The following is a 4,976-nucleotide window of genomic DNA, read 5'->3' as shown; positions in this document are numbered from 1 at the left end:
AGACTATGAATACTTGGCCACAGGAATTAATACATTCCTTTTTTAATATAATTAGAGATAATTTCATTCAATTACTAATATCAAATTTGTCAGGTAGGATTTACAGCTTTGACGGTGCCTTACCTTTTGTGTATACTTTCAGTATACTTCAATTAAATTAAATTAAATGTATGTATGTCAGCAGTAAAGCTATTACTAATTAAATTAAATGAAAAAAGTAATTTGAAGAAAAATAAACTTACACCAAGGATGCGTTTATGCACTTGTAAGCATCATCTGTGTTATTTAATATTTGATAAGCAACAAGAATGAATTGTTGCGTGTGAGCGTAAAAAAAGGAACGCACCCTATGCGTGATATACCGACCTGTGTAAGTTGCAACATTTTTGTATATTATTACTATATTAGATTAGTAGAAAAGAGTAGTCCGTAAACAGTTGGCTGTGTGCTAGCGACGGACACACAATTCATATAATTCCATACGTCTCTTTTATTGTCAGACCTTATACGAAATAACAGGGCGAGCATACGTAGGAATGAGTTATGTTCTTAGGAGAGCGCAAAATTGGTACGTGATGACGGTGGAATCGCCAAACAGAAAAGTTGCCCGAATACGCTCGTACGAAGTGCTATAAGCACGAGTGGGACAACCGTAAACTTTTACATTCGCATGCAAATTCTCTTTCACTGAAATGGTCCTTAAAACGAATACACTCTCACATATAAAACCGCCACCGAGCACTTCGACCATTCGCCGAAACGTTAGAAACTGGTTCTCTGTAGTACGAAGTTACGCCATAAATGTAAATCCTAACTGTAAGCTGAGAAAAAATTTGTTGACTTATTGAAAACTATTAAAAAATTGTTCATTTAATGCGCTATAATAAAAATTTAGAAATTAATAACGAAATATATATATATATATATATATAAAATATATTCGTGTCACATTGTTTTACCATGTATCATATATGTTTTAAACGCATATAGAATACGTTTACTTTTCATTTCCTCCAAACAAAACATTGCATGTTAACATTTTTTATTTTTGTTTTGAATGATATCTAAACTCACATACTGTACATGTTAACAATGGCGTCGTTAGACCCTGAAGTTGCGCCCATGGGCACAATACTATGCCATCGAAATATTCTAGTTTTTCACTCAATTTCGTGTCAAAATGGAAAAACCATTTTTTAACGCAAGAAAATAAACGGATCCCTGGAGAAAAATATATTTTTGACCTGGATTTGTATTTTTTTAAAATGGCACAAAAATGCTCCTGCACTGCAGATTAATAAAAAAAAATCAAGAGATAAATAATACAAGATTAAAAAAATCATTAAATCTTTTATTCCATGCATCACAAATTAAGTTTTTATAAAAACTTGATACTGTGATACAGATGTGTGTTAATTATAAAAAAAATCTATTCGAGTGTTCTTCTTGAATGAAAATCTTGCAAATTGAGAAATGTTGCGTTTTCATTTCTAAAGACATTTTTATGTCGACTCTTTCGCAAACAAAAATTGTCAAAACTGATCGAGTGAAAAGTCAATCAAGTTTATTTTACGAATAGAGAATCATTCGTGCACCGTTCCAATCCTGATAATTGAGTCTATTTTTTTCAGGGCAAAAAGGGGACGAGATGGAAAAGGAAACGGATGGTCGGCTTTTGTCTGCCTATCCACGATTTTAAAACTTGTGTCGTATCTGTCGATTGTTTTCTGTCATGCGAAAAATGGTCCGTCCTTTCAAAGGATGAAATTAAAATTTACGCAAAACTTTTACAGTATACGATGCAATAAACGATACAAGCCATACGATATGGCATATCTCATCAATCTCGTTCTTTCATGCACAAACTCTTTGATCAAAGCAAAATCAATTTTTCTTTTATCAAAACTTGACAAGCATTTTCTCGTAAGTTTTCAATGTTCAATAACTGTTGTATAACTAAACCTCCTAATCAATCTGTTAAAATGAATATATTACAAAATTAATTAAAAAGTTTAATTTTATAGCTGAGTAGGAAGCAAAAGGCATCTCATTTAGAAACGCTAATTACCGAACTATTTTTGCTTTTACGAGTTTGTCCAATAATAGTAAAATGGCGTCAGATAATGGAAATACCCTATAGATGATGATCAATGAACATTCGCGACATGGCACCACAATTAATATTTGCAACTAATATAATTAATATTCATCGATGATATGATTATTACAATAATTATGAATTATTCATTAGGCATCAAGTATCAACGAAGTTCGTTCTATGCAATATTATGCAATGCATTCTAAAGAACGGATATTATGGCGAATGGTAGAGATTTAATGAGATAAACGATATCCGTAACGATAGAACGTAAACGGTCCTCAAAAGTATAGCGTATATCGAAGCGTTTAATAGGAAGTTAAATCATTACATTGCAATATATCTCAACCAAATATACTATTTCATTTTCCTCGAAATGACAATGCAGGCAATTGGTACACAATGGCAATAAAATGATAGAGATATATTAGTCTTTATAACACTACTGTTATAAAATTACTATCTTATCTGCAATTTCATACCCGAAATAGCAAGTAATAAATATTTGTTGTTCATAAATAAAATCAATGTATATCATGTATTAATTCTTTGCAGTCCAATTTATCTTTCATAAATAAGTAAAAGCCAAATATTTCGTTCTTATTTTCATTTATATAACATGATTTAAAGAATTTTTATTATTTAAAAGGTTTATGAAGTTCCAAAATTATTCTTCTACTGAATATAATATCATCTACGTTCTATTCTAAAATTACTAGCTTATATCCGCGATGACTTTTTGCCTTAAATAGCAAGCAACAATTTCTGTTATTCAAAAATAAAATCAATATTTTTCGAAATCATACATTAATCTTTTGCAGTACAAATTATTTTTCACAAATAAGGAAAGATCAGATATTTCATTTTTATTTTTAATTATCTAACATAATTTAAAGAGTTTTTAATATTTAAAGTTTATATAATTTTAAAAATATAAGTGCCGATTATAATTGTTTACATTTAAATCCTTGGAGAAACATACGATAGACTGACTGTCGTAAAACATTATTTCGAACGTAACTGCAAAGAGTTATCACAACACGCTGCTCAACATAACGCGAATCGCATCGCATAACGTAGTCATCCGTAACATCATCATAGATGAAGCTTATTAAATAAAATATCATTTAACTTAATCATAAGTTAACTAGATAATGAAAAACCTGATCTAACAATAAGACATTTTTAAGACGTTCTTAAGGTCGATATTCATAACAGATTTAAGGATTTGAGCACAAGAATTATCATAACACTTAGATATGGCAACAAGTTGTGTTTTAAGATATTATAAATCAATCAGAAAGTCGTATTAATATCTTACTAAGAGATTACTTAAAAAAGACGCGCTCTTTAAAAAACAGACTATTGTGCTGAAAGGTTTGCGGGTTGTCGTCGTGTCTTTCTTCATTATTGATGGGCTATGTGAAGTTGGCCCCCCCACTATTGCAAATCTAAAAATTACCATGACCATTCGTTTGGTGGTTGTTTGGTAGTGTTTGATAGTCCATTCCGGACGTTTGGTAGCCAAAGATATAATGAGAAATGTCAAAAAAAGAAGAACGCGTGTGAAGTTAGCCCCCCACATATCTAAAACTCGGCTTTGCAGACTGCAAATGGAATAATGGCTGTAAGCATTCGTTTGGTGGTCGCTTACTGACGTTTGGTAGTCCATTCCCGATAATTGGTAATCGAAATTATAGCCGGAAATATCAAAAAAAGGATATATCGTCAGTAAACCACCACCAAACGAATGCTTACAGCCATTATTGCATTTGCATTCTGCAAAGCCGAGTTTTAAAAATGGGGGGGCTAACTTCACACGCATATATCCTTTTTTTGATATTTCCGGCTATAATTTCGATTACCAATTATCGGGAATGGACTACCAAACGTCAGTAAGCGACCACCAAACGAATGCCTACAGCCATTATTGCATTTGCATTCTGCAAAGCCGAGTTTTAAAAATGGGGGGACTAACTTCACGCGCGTTCTTCTTTTTTTGACATTTCTCATTATATCTTTGACTACCAAACGTCCGGAATGGACTACCAAACACCACCAAACGGCCACCAAACGAATGGTAATGGTCATTTTTAGATTTTCAATAGTGGGGGGGCCAACTTCACATAGCCTTATTGATGTCAATGTTTCGTAAATCATGCCGTTTACTTCATCAGGACGAGGGGTGCACTAATACTGTATCAATAGTATAATTGAAGAAAATACCCGTGAAAGCCTTAAATGCGTAAAAACAGACTATGAATACCGGCCTAAGATATTTTATGTCCACATTTTGACATGCGTGCTTTCTAGATACTGTCAAAATTTCGACCAGATTTACTTCGTTTTACGGTATGTACTTCATTCTACTGTTAATGTGTAACGTAAAATTAAACGGAAAATTATAGGAGAAATAATGGAAAATATTGACAAAACACAAACATTGATTTAAACAATTCTCTAAAATATCTCAGAAATTTTGTAATGATACTCACACGGAGAAAATTTTATATTTAAAATTACTATAATGTGGTAGAAGCTGCGGACCACCGTTAATTATGAGTTTATAAAATGCTACAACCATTTTTTTTAAAAACAATAATATAATGTAATATTTACACTGTTTCATAGTAAAAATTTTTTATTACAAAATCACACTTACGTGATAAAATTAGTATTATATATCGTAAAAGTTGTGTCGCGGAATATTGAGGGTCCATCCGAAAATACAAGACACAGTAAAGTGTAATTTAAAATTGTTATTAGAACTCAATATGAAATTTTCTCCGTGCAATCGACGTCTCTCGATAATGTTATAACCGTATGCGTCATCGAGCACGGCTGTCCGTGAAACGCGCGACGCGCGTGGAAGGTCAAC

Source organism: Cyphomyrmex costatus, unplaced genomic scaffold (genome assembly GCF_001594065.2).
Source record: "Cyphomyrmex costatus isolate MS0001 unplaced genomic scaffold, Ccosl1.0 scaffold461, whole genome shotgun sequence".
In the NCBI taxonomy this organism is placed as follows: domain Eukaryota; kingdom Metazoa; phylum Arthropoda; class Insecta; order Hymenoptera; family Formicidae; genus Cyphomyrmex; species Cyphomyrmex costatus.
The sequence above is the reverse complement of the archived record's forward strand: the minus strand, read 5'-3'. Positions refer to the sequence as shown.